At 35.6% G+C, this 15,432-nt stretch overlaps 1 protein-coding gene and 1 long non-coding RNA gene across 17 annotated transcripts in view; one reads left to right on the top strand and one right to left on the bottom strand.

The window, feature by feature from the left end:
* The window catches only part of Trdn (triadin), a 369,239-nt gene that overhangs the window by 132,922 nt on the left and 220,885 nt on the right, over positions 1–15,432 (top strand). The gene's annotated exons all lie outside the window — the stretch shown is intronic.
* The window catches only part of LOC125394519 (uncharacterized), a 44,382-nt gene that overhangs the window by 6,019 nt on the left and 22,931 nt on the right, over positions 1–15,432 (bottom strand). The window contains exon 2 of the long non-coding RNA XR_015001965.2: positions 14,958–15,013. This is a non-coding gene — a long non-coding RNA (uncharacterized LOC125394519). The remainder of the gene's footprint in view (positions 1–14,957; positions 15,014–15,432) is intronic.

Genomic DNA, 15,432 nt, shown 5'->3' with positions numbered 1-15,432 from the left:
TGAGGAAATTGAAGGACCAGTGAGACATTTGATTAAATGCTGATGAATACATACTGGTTACTTTGGTAGTACATGAATAAAAGAGAAAATGAACAAGGACATGACCCTGGCTGTGAATTTAATATTATCATACTAAAAAGCTGATGATTCAAGATTGAAAAGCATCAGAAGTAATGGATATATTTTGATGACAAAATGTAGGTCAATTGTCTAATCATGTAGAGCTGATAATTGATGTGAAATCATCCAAAGATTTAAATGGAAATGTAACGGGAAAGTGACACTGTATAGAGCAAGATCTGGCAGTACTTTTGTTATGCAATTGAGTTGGGGGAATTGCAAAATATTGACAAAGCCAGTGCATCTATTTGCAAAGATAAAGCACAAAGTTTAGGGAATCATTGCTGCAGTGTTAGTGAGACTTACATCTTATACACATGTGACTTGGCAGGTAATACTGTAAAACCCAGACTCTACACACCATCACCACAGTGTAAGTTCACACATGGAAGAGGTGTAGTAAAATGGGAACAGTGGGCTGTGGTCCCGCAGGGATCCTGGCTCCCCAGCTAGTTTACACCTGAAATAATTACACGAAAACTGTATTCATTTAAACACTGCCTGGCCCATTAGTTCTAGCCTCTTATTGGCTAACTCTCACATCTTGACTAACCCAAATCTAATAATCTGTATGCCACCATGATGTCGTGGCTTACCGGCATGAGTCTAGCCAGCATCCATCTTGGGAAGGGGAATCATGGCGTCTGCCTGACTCTCTACTCCACCCACGTATGTTCTGACCTACTAGGCCAAGCAGTTTCTTTATTAATTAACCAATGAAAGCAACACACAGAAAGAAGACCCACCTGTATCAGAAGAGGGATCACTGACATCCAGATTTATGTGACATATGAAAGACAAGGCTCTAAAACAGCACAGCCAGAATGCGCTAAGTTATATCTTCTCATAATTTAGTTAAGAAGCGTGTTTCTTCCTTCCTCTGGGTAGCTTTTTTTGGAATTTGATTTTCTGCTATTTGTATTATTTGAAGAGTCATATAATGCCCCAAAGATGGCATCAAAGTAGAATACATGTGCTTAAATCCAGGCTCCCATAGTCACCTGAAACACAACTTGTCAAATCTCTTGATTTGATAGGTCTGCATTTCCTCCTCTGTAGTACTATATTTGTAAAGGGATCAGTGTAGAATTAATGACAGATAAGAACGTACACTTTATTTGTGTAGCATTCTAAGTCATGACTCTTCTTTATTGTTGAATATATAAGTATAGATTGTTACAAGTAGACTTCTGGTAAATAGAATAAAACACTGTTTATAGAATCATGCCAGCAAACACCATAGCAGTTCAAAGTTGATCATCATATCTCTTCTAGATTTTATATATTATGTATCTGATATTAATTGTAATGTTGCCTAAGGATCACACATAACACAGAGTAAATACATATGATGCAGTTTGATTAAGTGTCTCCACGTTGTAGAAAAAAGCTAGATTCTAAATATAAGATCAATAAATAAAATATTAATGTGTGGAAATCTACTTCATGATGTTTTGATGGACTTTATGTAAACCATATTTCTAACCATCAGACACATAGATATACTCTGAAAATTCAGTTCCCATTCTACTGAAAAAGAAATATAATGTGATCAACACCTACAGTTGTAGTTCAACTTATGTTTTATTAATGTTAATTAATTATCTTTATGAAAGATTATGATAATAAAATGCACTGTGTGGTTATACATACTTGAATATGATTTTGTAATAGTATAAAATTATACTACATGTACAAAGTGTTGTTTATAATATTAACTTATTATAGTTGGTGGGAAAGAAGAATATATAAAGCATGTTTTCACATATTGAATAATAATAATCGGTGATCATGATTATATAATACAATGATTTTTCACTAGTTATCAAAATAGATTTCATGATCTTTTATTTAAAATGTATAATTTATGGATAAAACTGTACAAACTTATGAAGTACTGCCTGTTTATGAATGTTTGTACATTATAAAAAGCCCAAATAAGTGTAATCAATCTCATCAAACATTCATCATTTCTTTGTGTTGAAAACTTTAGAAATCTTATCTTCCAGCTCTTTCAAAATCACCATTATTTAGAGTCACAACAGTGCAACAGCAGAGATCTTCCTTCTCCCGTGGAGCTCCTGTAGAATTGACACTCAGTGCATCACCTGATGAATGTGTTTAGTTTTTTTAAATAAGGTGAGATCCACAGTGAAATAATAATCAGATTTTTTTTTTTTTTTTTAGTTTTTCGAGACAAGGTTTCTCTGTAGCTTTTGGAGCCAGTCCTGGAACTAGGTCTTGTAGACCAGGCTGGATTTTTATGTGTATAAAATGCATTATGTCCTCAAACTGAAAGAGAAATTCCAATTAATCTATCTTAAATAATACATCACACAACATTGGTGAAGCAACAAATCTCAGTCTAAAGAGTGAAAAATGTCCAGAGCTGTTTAGAGACACAGGAACTATCCAAAAGTGAAAGCTTGCAGACATGATTCTGCTTCATTCCCTGTAGTTTAGGTCTCTAAACTACACAAGTCTCATGTTTATATACTTCTACTGGCATATCCCATTCATTTAACAGGAGGAATTCTAAACTCTTTCTCCAACTTTCTGAAATCTAAAACACAAAGTTTCTTAATCAACTATGAAAAAAAAGATGGGGACTTGAGATTCCTCAGTTACTTAAATGCACAATTTATTAATAAATGAAAATCTACAGAGTGAACAGCAGAAGGATTTCAGAAGAGGACTCCTCCCTTCCAACCTCTCCCCCATCACCATGAACTGTGTAGGAGTGGAAAGAAACTAATAGAAGAATTACCAAAAAGAATGTACTATATACAAAACCATCCCCGTGAATATAGGATCCAGGTTAGTTGTTCTCTGAGCATCTTTTCTCACCAATAAATCTGAATACAGTTCTGTGACATGGCTCAGGACAGGTACCTGCACTTCAGCCTGAAAAATCAGTCACTATAAAAACACTACACTTCCAGCAACTCAGAGAGTTTCCTTCTTTTTTCTTTCTGGTTTAGTTATCCTGCCATTACCATTTCCCCTTAGAAAATCCTTTCTGTTTAAACTGCCTTTTGTAGACCTTGGAAAACCATTTGCCTTTAAATCCTCCCTACTGCATACCTAGTCAGGAATGTGATACATTTCCTGAATTGAATTCTTGATTTACACTATTTATCTCAATGAAAAAATGTGTATCCCAAAGCAGTCCTTTTTATACATCTGAAGAAATAATCTTGTTATTTAAAAATATGACAGGTTTCTAAGCTCTGTAAATAGGCTTCCATAAAGATTTCTTGAGGAGTTATTGTTGGTCCCTCTAGAGACAGAAGCTCAGAATTCAAAGACTGACTCAATCAATGCATCTATCAGCAAACTGCAATCAGTCAATCAAGGTACACTAAAATGAGGGAAAAGATTACAGAGTGCTCCTGCTTAATTATGACGCTGTGTAACCAATCCCTGGTTTCCTCATACAAGCAAGAATGTGACATTCTGTTTTGAATTAGGTTGTTGTATCTGGATTCATTGAAGGTCATTGTAAGTTACTGGAATGCATACAGAGAAGTAGACAAATTTCCTGAGGTAGTACAATTGCATTGGTGCTCCTGCATCGTCCTGTCAGCTTCGTCAGAACTGGGGCAAGCTAGGATTTACTGAGGCTTTTTTCCCCTTAGTTTTTTCCATCGGAAACTTGGAGAAAAAACCTTCTCAAAGCTGTATCTCTTAGACTTTTTTTTTTTTTTAAAAGTCATCTGCTTCAACAGAAATCTCCTCGCCTTAAGGCAGTGGGTCTCAACTTTGGGGCTGCAATTCCTTTCACTGGGGTTGCCTAAGACCATAAGAAAACAGATTTTTGCATCACAATTCATAAGTAACAAAATTAAAGTTATGAACTAGCAGTGATATTAACTTTATGATGGGAGGGGATCACCACACCATGAGGAACTACATTAAAGGGTCAAAGCATTAACTTGGTTGAAAAACAATACCTTAAGAGAATTTTCAATAAAACATGTGGATAGACACAGATTGATGATATAGATATAGATGACATAGATAGATATAGATAAGGATATGAATATAGATGTAGACATCAATACAGATATAGATATGTGTGAGCCTTGCTATTCATGCCGTGGGCCTGCTAACAGATAAAAATACATTTCCCAGATAACCTACTGAGACTATTCAAAGCCTGTTCTAAAATTTTGTGAAAAGGAGCAAATAATGCAGAGTAATTTGAATTACTGTGTGAGAAGCAAGGAAAATTAAGGTTTAATCAAAGAATTATCAAGGCAACTAGCTAGATGTTATGTATTGGCATGACATATCTTTTAATAGTTTCTTCTTTCAGCTAGAGAAAGGGTGGGGAGAGAGAGGAAGAGAGAGGGAGAGAGAGAGAGGGGGGAGAGAGGGGAGAGAGAGAGAGAGAGAGAGAGAGAGAGAGAGAGAGAGAGAGAGAGAGAGGACTAAGAAAGAACCCTGGTACTTTGCAAGAACAGTTTCCAGCAGCACCATTTTTGAGATTCACTTGATTTACCTTAGTTATAGTGGACAGTAAGAAAATCCAGGGCTCCTTGTGGCCCCTCACAGTTTATTTTTCTTCTTATCTTGCCCTAGCAGACCTTAATTCAAGTGTAGAAGCAACGAATGGGATGCTGCACTCGATCTTTTCAGTGACTGATAATCAAGTTCAGTGATTATCAAATCAGTGAACTTGATAATCAAGTTCAGCAGCGTTATCCCCTATGCAGGATTTTCATTGGTTTGTGTAACTTGAAGATCATGCAGTGTTCTAGGAGCAACAGTAGTATTACTGACTGTAGACTGTACATACTCTGCAGTTTTTGCACAGTTCTATACTTTCCACTTGATACCAGTCCATTTTGCATTCTAGTCTTCTGCACTATTTTAAGGCAATGTAATGCTATTACGCCAACATTGGATTAATGTGTATTTTGAGTCAACAGTTTGTCTTTTTATACCCTCATCAGTACTGGCGGGATATGTTCCAAATCATTCTACTTGTCCGTTTCAGGACAGCGAGTGAAGCTGCCATACAAACTCTACACTTGTGCGTACTGATGCATTGTGGCTGCTGCTGATTCCCTACACTGGTTCAGTATTTATTCTTATTTCCCTGGTCTGTCTTGAATCCCAAAAAGACAAAATATAGTGGGAAATTACTATTTTATATTTTTGGTGGAGTTCTTTGAGCCAGCGTCTTTCTGCACAACTCGGGCAAACTTGGCACTTACTACATAGCCATGGCTTGGCCTCAAACTCCCAACAATCTCTCTGTGTCAGTCTCTCCACTCACGTGTTAGAATTACATGTTTGTGGCACCATGTTTGGTTTAGGAATAAATTTTCAAATTAATTGTTAAAAGTGGACTAACTAACAAAAAGAAAACCAAACCAATATGGGCAGAATGGGTGGCCATATTTCCTTCTGAATTAGACTGTATTCTGTTTCAGCACTGGCTCTTTGTCTTCACACTGAAATGTTCACAATTATTTATACTCCCCTTTGGAAATGCTCACCAATATAATATACTCAGTATCTGTTTGATGATTGATATGTTGTTTGCAGGAATGAAAATAAAATGTACCCAACAAACCCATTTTATCATCAACATCCAGTGTCTACTTAATGAACATTTATGCAGCAGAGAAAATGATAGTTGGTCTTTCGATAAAAAGTGGGCAACAGGGCGATGAAGAGACAGAAATAATACGAGATTACTATATTGAAACATCCTTGGAAATGTACACTAATGAGTCAATATTCTCCTGTTGGTAGTCACACAACACCTAAACCTGTTCCGTGTTGTATAAATCTGAAACTGATCATATAAATCATGCATTTTCCCAGAGAACCAGGATATTTCATGTTATTATAAGCAGGGTCCTAAAAGATACTGCATAAATTATGTGTATTATTTTAAGTCATAAAAGAACATCAATTATACACAATTTAAAACAGGAAGAAAGATTGGCTGGGTGCCAAATGTGCCATTCATCTGTGAATGTAATTGTGAAATTAATTGCAGCATGGAGCCTATTAAATAACCATTATTAACACACTCCACTTCATCCTTTATCTGTGAAACATTTAAATTTCAGCTTTGTGCCTGGTCTTAAACAGATATAGAAGTGCATCGTTTTTTAGTTCAGCATCCTGTAAAAACACTCTTTTATAAAGTTTCTTTCTCTTCATAAGATAAACTCTAAATCCAGAGATTAATTTTTAATTGTTCCTTTAGGTTTTTCTAGTTCATTTATTTTGCTTAGAAACCGAATAATTTTATGTGTCAGAGAAGAAATATGGAAGAAATTTTTGTTTTAATCATAGGTAGAGACAAATATTAGAATGGGCAACTCAAGAAATCCTTCATTTTGCCAAGGTTCTGGTAGGGTCAGAATTGGTTAACATTGTTTTAAAAAGTAACAATGACTTGATTTTATATGAACCATTCCTTGCATAATATAGAAGCAACTCTGTTTTTGAAATACCACATAGTTGCTTAGAAAATTCTCCTATTTGGAGTAAGCATGGGAGTTTTGATTCTTAGAACTTGCACAAAGTCCCCATGGGTGTGGTGGCTACCTGTAATCTCGGCACTCAAAGGAAGAGGCATGGGGATGCCCCAGTGAGAAGCAAGTTAGCTTGATCAACTCCAAGTTCAGGGAAAGCCTTTGCATCAGTAAAGTCGAAAGCCACTGTGGAAGACACCCAATTTTAGGCTTTCATGTTTCTATATACACAAGAATATATAGGCATGCCAAAGAAATTCTTACACTGTCATTGAAAATGAAGTGACAGAAAGCCAACTAAGAACTTTGCTATGTTAGGTAGAACTGCATTTGAGGGAAAGGCCAGATAGCTGCTGCCCCTTTCGAACTGTGAGGACCTTGAAAAGTGATACTAAGAAGAGGACAGGGTTTAGAAGGTAACATTTTTTTGGTGCTAGTGGTATGCCTGGATCATTTCATTCAATTCTCACAAAACTTTGCAAGTTATCTTGTTGCTTGCCCTCAGATAAGACAACACCGAACTGAGAGGGAGCTATAGATGGTTGTATATTATCTCTAGGACTCAGGCAAAATTACAAGCCTATTTTTAAAAGAATACTATAATCTTCCATGTTATTCACTTAGTTTGTTAAGTGGTATAATTCATAACAAATGCACAATTCTGCTTACCATAATTAAAAGTTGATGTGTGCTTTTAAATTTTACCAATGTAGCTGATAGAGAAAATACATACTTTGCCAGTAGCTTGTGTTGGCCTTTGTAATTTGGCTAGGGAATGAGGTACAGAAACTGCAAGGGAGTAGGCTGACTGCACGCACGATATCCCTTACTCTAACGTTTTGACTATGCAGCAAGCCAATAGTGAGGTCTGATAAAAGATCATGCACCATGGTTAGATATTTAAACTTTGTCTTGAAGCTATTGGGAATGAAATCAAGAAATAATAGTAGTCTGGGAATTGGCACAGCAATCAACTGAGCCATCTGGTCTTTGTCAATAATTTCTTTGGTATAATTATAAGGAGAAACAACTCAACATGGTAGCAAAATAAGGAAACATTTATCTTTCAGGTTTTGATACTTTACAAGAATATCAAGCCTCCTCCATCTTATAAAGTAAATTTGCTATTCTACCAGTGAATCATTTAACAATGCATTTTCTAAATGTTATGACTTTGCTTCTGGGAAACATTATTCTCTTATTTTATCATCTTATTGGTCACCACTTGTGTTACTATGATTAATATTTAAACAGAACTTGTGCTTTATTTTGAGTACATCACTAAATTATGCTGGATGTATGAAAAATAGTATTGAATATAAAATATGAAATATTACATTTGACCTTGAACTATTATATTTTTTCTTGGGAGACAGATACATTAATTTTGCCAATATTCAGATATTCATTGTTAGAATTACTTGATTAGTAAATAATCATATTGTAATTACTTTTTCTTTATTAATAACACTGATTAATTTAATAAAATAAAAATAGTTTAATAGCTTTTAATTAATATGGTAGCCTTGATTAGAAGAGGTATACAATATATATAAATAAACTCTGAGATTTTAATTCAAATTTGCATTGTGATGTATTTCTCTTTGAAACATTGTAAGTGAAATTCAATGTATTTGTGTTCTTAATTTCATATGAACCTGAAATGTTAAATATTTTCCAAGCAGAAATTTTATCCAATGACCACCCCTACTATTTGATATCAAAGAGAGTAGGCACACTCAATTTGGTGAAGAACGATAGGTGGTTTTACACTGAGAGTGTTTTAGAGTCTTAATTTGAATTTACTATCTTTGGATAATTATTGCATCCTATAGTCAAAATATGAGATATTTGTAATTTAAATCACCTTTATGGTGAAGAAGATGTAAAATGTCCATTAATAATATCATCTTATTATAATATGGAATATGGCATGTAAAATATGTTTTTAAAATTGCTATTAAATGTGTGTCATATTTCTCCAACATAATTGCACAAAACTGTCCTATAATATATATCTTCCATCAATTGAAAAGTCTTAGAACAACAGCAATTTCAGCTCTCGTTTATTTTAATAACTTCAAATACTTTATTTAATTCCTATCCCTTTAGCCCTTTTTAAATAATCATATACACAAATGCAATATTAGTTTGTAAAATGAGGCAATGTTGCTCCAAATCTCTACATTTAAGTCATCACTACAAGCAAATTGGACAGATTTGCCAAGTCCTCCTGCTCCTTTGATTTCCAGTGTTTCAGTGAAACTCGAGGTATCTTCCGGGTATCTCAAACTTCTTTAGATTATATGCCCGGAAGTGAAAGGCTTTAGATTGAAACACAACAATCATATACTCTTACCACTTACGAGAAAATATTAGACATTTTGGAAATATTTCAAGTGTTATATTATGAGCAAATTGTTTAATTCCATAGCTCTATTAATTTTTAGCTTTAGCTTAGTTTTATTCACAAATTACAAGCTTTTAATATTTCACTGAAATAATGGGTATTATTGTCATAAAAGTAATTAAGGTATCTCAAAATTAGTAAACATTTCAGAGTTACAGGTTGTTGAAACAAAAGCTTTCTTGTATGTCTTTGGAAGTGTTTCCAGTTCTACTAAGATGGGAAAACCTAAAATTCAGCCTATGCATATTAAAGTTTTCTAAGTACAGTTTGCTAACTTGGCAGTTTGTCAACATCCATTCATTCAGTCCTTCATTTAACCATTCGTTCCATCTTAGAAAATATTTTCATTTCGTTAGTAGACATTGAAGATTAAAATCGGTATAGTCTATTGCAGACTAAAAGCAACTTGGAAATGAATAGATTCATTGGTGCCTGGGGAATCATGGAGTAAATCATAATTTGATGTTAAGGGTTGTCAAGTATTGTGATAAGTGTATTGGAATGGCGTTAAAAAATTATAAACAAAGTCAATATTTGAATAATGGTTGGAATAATCTTTCAGATATATAATAAGGCATTGAATTTTACAGTTTTTACAGAGTAAATGGGACATATATATTCTGGACATATGAAAAGGTTATTATTGAATCAGTTTATTTTGGTGTATGTTTAACTAGCTTTCACTGTGTTGCCCAAACTGGATTCAAACTCCAGGGTTTAAATGACCCTTCCATTCCCAGTGTACCTAGTTTTGTTTAATTTATATAAGTGCCCACAACTCCTGATTGTTGTCATTGTTTTTTAATTGATACAGAAATCAATCTAATTTGGCTGATTCATACATCTGCTTACTGTCTACATTTGGCCTTAATACTGAAAGTATTTCTCATCAGATTGGGAACAAAGCTGTGGTTCATCCATGGCTTTCACGTGAACATGTTCACATCTACACACACATACGTTCGCCTAGGTACTCCCTTCCAATTTCCCCACCCCGATAAACACACAATGTAAATATTTAATCCTGAATAATTTGAGAATAACCTGGTTGACTTCCTCCTGCTGTGGAAATGGAGTCAAGTCAGGTGGAGATCACTTGAAGAAGCTGCTGAGCCTTCTCAGTGGTTCACTACCCACTTATGTCTAAGGTTAACCCAAAGGAAGCAGGTACAGACCCTTCAGGAAAAATGAGTCATACATAGCAAGATAGTTGTCATTTATTCCGACTTTCTCAGTCGAATGTTAAATAAACAGAAGAGTATCATGAAGTAGAAATTAACTTTAATTTAAATTCAGGATTGAACTCAATGTATCCCCTTGGTTTAGGTAATTATACTTCCAGAGCATAACTAACTATCTTGAGATCTATGGTATGAGATGGCTAACTTCAAAGTCTTCTTTACATTCTGAGGTTCCACAATTATGAGTCTAAGCATCTGTTTCTATTACATCTGAACATCAGAATTACTGACATTAACAAGGCATAAAATAAATGAAACAATGATAAAATCTGGACTCAATCTCATTTCTGTTCATTAGTTAGCTGTTCCATGGGAAGTTATTTCTACTTTATATATTTGATATGAGAAAGAAAAAACATTAATATTACCTTTATAATTTTTAATCAAAAGAATGTATGAAATATGTATTTGACTCCCATTTCTTGCTTTTCATCAAAGTGAATATGCAAATATATAATAACACATGGATATGCTAGAGAAGACTTTTCTCAGGAGTCAAAGAAACCATCCCAGAAACATTATGGCTTAGGGATGCTCTTTTATGTAAGAAGCTGAAGGTTTCTCTGTTTTACATACCTGAGAATAGAATTGAATAGTCAATTTAGGATTAATACTCATTGTCTCAAAGAAAAAAATTTAAAAGTATGAAAAAAACAAAGCTTGAGAAGGAAATAACTCATAAGCTGTGCCATTGAGATGTCTCCATAAATTGTATCTGGATCTATCTTTTTTTTGGATCTATCTTGAATGAACCACTTTGCACACACAGTGGTGAAAGCAAGTCAAGGGATATACATGACTAAACTATTTCTTAATAAAATGAGTAGCCTGGCAAACAAAAGAATCTGCTCTTCTTACACTGCCACTACCTAATTTGCTTTCAGGTGCTCTTGTGGATGTCATTTTTTAAAAAATATTCTCACTTACCACATTATATTTAGTAGATAGACCCACTCGGTTTATTTGAATATTACTATCCACTTTTCTATATTTGTTTTCCATTGATCATATGCAAGGCTATCAACTCATTAGAATATTTGAGCTTAATGACATTTGAATAACTGAATAACTTTTTCTATAATCATTCCATGGTGAGTTTTAGAATGGGGCAGGTATCTGCATTTTGCTTATTGAATTGTATTTTTTTCTCTGCTTAGCTAGAATCTCAACTCTATGACCTTGGAGTATATTTGTCTATAAGGTTCAGTGCCATAGTTTTGTTTAATGAAATGATTGATGAATAGCAGGCACTAAATAAGTATTTTGTGCATGAATGTGTGCCCCTCCAGAGTAGGCCACCAACTCCCCTTAGCATTATATCAGACCTGGCTCACGCCAACATCTTCCATTCCACATCTTCTTATCTCCCTTATTATTTCTTAAAAATACACCCTATTTTTCTTCTTGCAGAATTGAGTTGCCTTTCTAAGGAGGCCACCTATGATGACAAGCTACAACAGAACTTCATATTGTAGAACAGTCTCTCAATACTGCCCATGGTTTGTCTTATCTGTGCACAACTCCATACAGGTTAACAAGCCTGTTTAGTGGTCACACCAAGCTTCTGAATTCAACTTTCTCTTAACTACTCCTCTGCCACTCTCAGCCACAACATTCTTCTGCTGATTGTTATGTACTTATGAGATACGAATTGTTGTTTTGCTTGTTGGTCACCAGCCTTGCGCTATGATCAACATACTTCATGATGACAGGGATTTCTATCTCAGTGGTTGTGTTCAGAGGTTCTTTTTGAATTGACATTATTATCATCAGTAAAGATCACAAAAAACCCAAATCTAAGTGGACTTCATATTGCATTCACAATACTTTAAAAAATGGAAAAATTTGTTTCACTAATTTAAGGGAAATTTTTCCATTTTTTTTAAATTTTATTTTTTTCCATTCAGTTATTTATACTTCCTTCTCTCCTCCCAATCCCCTCCGGCTCCCCCATACCCCTTCCTCCCTCTCCCACTCTGCATCTGAGAGGGCAGAGAACCCTGCCCTGTGAGAAGTCCAAGCCCCCCCCCCCCCCCCCGACATCCAGGTCTAGGGAACTGTGTATGCATATAGACTAGGGTCCCAAAAAGCCAGAACATGCTGTAAAAATAAATCTCAGTGCCTTTATCAGTGGCTTCTCAGTCAGCCCCCATTGTCAGTTACAGAGAGTCCGTTTTGATCACATGCTCATTCAGACCCGGTCCGGTTGGATTTAGTGAGCTCCCATTAGAACAGGCACACTGCCTGAGTTGGTGGACCAACTCCTCGCGGTCCTGACTTCCATGCTCGTCTTCTCCCTACTTCTGCCTTTCAACTGGGCCTTGGGAGCCTAGTCCGTTGCTCGGATGAGGGTCTCTGTCTCTCTCTCCATCCGTTGCCGGACAAAGATTTTATGGTGATATTCGAGATAATCATCAGCGTGATAGTGAGGCAAGGACAGTTCGGGCACCATCTCATCTTCTGTCCAAGTACCTAGCTGGGGACATCCCCGTGGAAACCTGGGATCCCCTCTAGAGCCAAGCCTCTTGCCAGCCCTAAAATGGATCCCTTAATGTAGGTATCTTCTTCCCTGCTTTTATATCCGCCTTTCCTCCATCTCCACCCTCCCACTCCCCCAAGCTGTCGCCAGTCCTTCCTTTCTCCTTTCCCTCTCCCCCTATCCACTTTCCCCCAACCTCACCCCCCACACCCACCCATGCTCACGACTTTTGTCCTGCAATCTTGTTTGCTTCCAATTTACAGGAGGATCTATATATGTTTTTCTTTGGGTTCACTTTGTTATTTGGCTTCTCTGGGCTTGTGAACTATTGGCTTAATGACCTTGGTTTATGGCTGAAGTCCACAAACGAGTGAGTACATACCATATTCATCTTTTTGTGTCCGGGTTATCTCACTCAGTATAGTGTTTTCAATTTCCATCCATTTGCATGCAAAATTCAAGATGTCATTGCTTTTTTACTGCTGAGTAGTACGCAAATGTGTATATATTCCACACTTTCTTTATCCATTCTTTCATTGAGGGGCATCTAGGTTGTTTCTAGGTTCTGACTATTACAAATAATGCTGCTATTAATATAGTTGAACAAATGCTTTTGTGGGATGATAGGGCATCTCTTGGGTATATTCCCAAGAGTGGTATTGCTGGATCCTGGGGTAGGTTGACCCTGAATTTCCTGAGAAACTGCCACACTGATTTCCAAAGGGGTTGCACAAGTTTGCATTCCCACCAGCAATGGATGAGTGTTCCCCTTACTCTACATCCTCTCCAGCAAAGGCTATCATTGGTGTTTTTGATTTTAGCCATTCTGACAGGTGTAAGATGGTATCTCAAAGTTGTTTTGATTTGCATTTCCCTGACCTAGCTTCCATAAGAAGTCTCTTCCAGGGAATTCTAGACATTTTATCAATGGTTAGATCTCTGTTTAACTTATCTGGACCAGGCCGGCATCTCTATTCTGGGTTATATATCTCAATGTATTCAAGTCTTGTGCACTGTATATATCACTGAAAAGGCAGTGCAAACCCTATGTATGCTAAATGAATCACACAGCAAAGACTCGTGAATGAATGGGGATGTGTTCACAACAACTGAAATTACCAAACCTTCAAACTATTCAACAGATCATTTTCAAAGCAAGTTATATTCCTTACATAACAAGCTTTGAAGGTAAAGTTAATTTCTAATACTAAGAATCTTTGCCTGAAGAATACATTGAAGAAGTAAATTATTGCTAAGAACAACCCAAGATATCTGTGTAAATAAGTCTGAAATTCACCATTCTGAAAGAGGACAAAGAAGAAGTTAAATTAGTGAGAGCAGCTTTACTTTTCTCCAGATATTTTTCTCCTTCCTATTTTCCCCTCGAATCTGTCTCTGTGTCTCCTCTGCCCTTTTGGTTTGTAGCTTCCACATGTCTTAGCTTTCTTTCTTACTGTTTTTCCCCTTTCCTTTGTCCTTCTGCACCTCTGTTCCTCTCTGGTTTACTTCCACACCTTCGTTCCTCTTGGCTGTCATTATACCTCTATGCTCTGAGGATCATAGGGCTGCCACCTATGAGATTGAAAGGTAGTAAAGCAAAAAGTGGTAGCCAATACATGCTGTACAGTAGCTTCCCTTCCTTTCATAAACAAGTGCTATAAAGATTCAATGTAGAGGATTGAGATACTCAGTATGGAAACCAGAAAGTCAGTGAGAGACTGTGGTCATGTATAATTAGTATAACCATATGTTCTAGTTGAAAATATAACCCACTATTAAGTTAACTTTATTAATGTTAGTTGGAAAACTGCAGAACTACTTTTATAAGCTAGAAATCTAAGTACCTTATACAAATTTGCAATATTTATTTATTTAAAAAATAAATGGTTAGCCTGGCAGTGGTGACCCATCCTTTTATTCCCAGCACTCAGGAGGCAAAGGCAGGTGAATCTTTGTGAGTTCAAGGCCAGGTTGGTCTACAAGAACTAGTTCCAGAACAGCTAGGGCTGTTACATAGAAAAACCCTGTCTCAAGAAACCAATAAATAAATAAATAAATAGTTATAATTTTCTTATATATTTGTATATTTTAATTTGTTTTAAGTTATAGGTTCACAAATGTCTTCAGTAAATAAAAAATATAACAGATTTGGATCGGATTTTATAATATAAGCCTTTGAAATGCAATTTAACTCAATGATCACTTACCAGTGATTGTTAGGGGTTTCCCATCCAGAATCCAAGGTCATCCACAGTTTGTAGAACTGAAAGTATTATCAAAATGTTCATGATCATCTAATTTAACACTCAATACATTCAAGAAAATTCAGGGAAAGTCTACAACACAGTCTCTTTGAGACTATATATATATATATATATATATATATACACTTTTCTTACAATATACATAGAATTGGCTTCTATTCTCTAGAAATGATTTTCAGCCATGGACTAGACAGATTAAACTTTCAGATAGGGCATTGTGTTTTCCTTCCTACAATCTGAATTCAGCTCCTAACTTCCTGCTTTAATTGAGATACCGAATTATCCCTCTCATTATTTTAACAAAGAAAATGTCAGTCACTTAAATGACTACTACCAGTATACTGTTGCCTATAGAATCTAATTAATTCCAAAACCACCAAAGTGATTTGTGTGAGAAAAAGAAACAAAAACAACAACA

Source organism: Myodes glareolus, chromosome 1 (assembly GCF_982192425.1).
Source record: "Myodes glareolus chromosome 1, mMyoGla1.1, whole genome shotgun sequence".
Lineage (NCBI taxonomy): Eukaryota > Metazoa > Chordata > Mammalia > Rodentia > Cricetidae > Myodes > Myodes glareolus.
This window is presented reverse-complemented; position numbering and strand designations above follow the sequence as displayed.